This window comes from Argentina silus, assembly GCF_951799395.1.
Source record: "Argentina silus genome assembly, chromosome: 3".
In the NCBI taxonomy this organism is placed as follows: domain Eukaryota; kingdom Metazoa; phylum Chordata; class Actinopteri; order Argentiniformes; family Argentinidae; genus Argentina; species Argentina silus.
The window spans coordinates 19,875,453-19,876,019 of NC_139657.1; positions in this window are offsets into that span (position 1 = coordinate 19,875,453).

Consider the following 567-nt stretch of genomic DNA (forward strand, 5'->3'; position numbering starts at 1 on the left):
TGTGCCTGGGGTCTATCTACCACTCTCTCTTTCTCCATCTCTCTCACTCTATCTTTCCCATGGGACCACCATTCTGGTATAGTCAGAGCCCTAGGGTGAATCTCAGTGTGTGTGTGTGTGTGTGTGTGTGTGTGTGTGTGTGTGTGTGTGTGTGTGTGTGTGTGTGTGTGTGTCAGTCTATCTGTACTGATCTGTAAACAGCTGCCTCCAATGACATTAAAACATGTTGTTCTTATTCTGTAACTATGAAAATGCTTGTGAACCCAAAGGGTTGCATTTCCCTCTGTAAAGCAATTTAAGACCTTTTGAAAAGCACAATAGTAATAAGACAAATTATTGTGTGCCGAAAGCTACAGTATGGTATACAATACAGTAGTTTGGATGCATTGTACATAATTGCAAATATGTCCTCTGCTGCAGTACTAGATCAGTTTGTGAAGAACCCTGGGTAAACTCTGTTACAATATTATGTGTGTGTGTCTGTATATGTGTGTATACCGTCCAATAACCCCTCACACAATTCCAAAAAACAAACAGAGAGCGGTTCATATTTTGTAATGTTTGTAT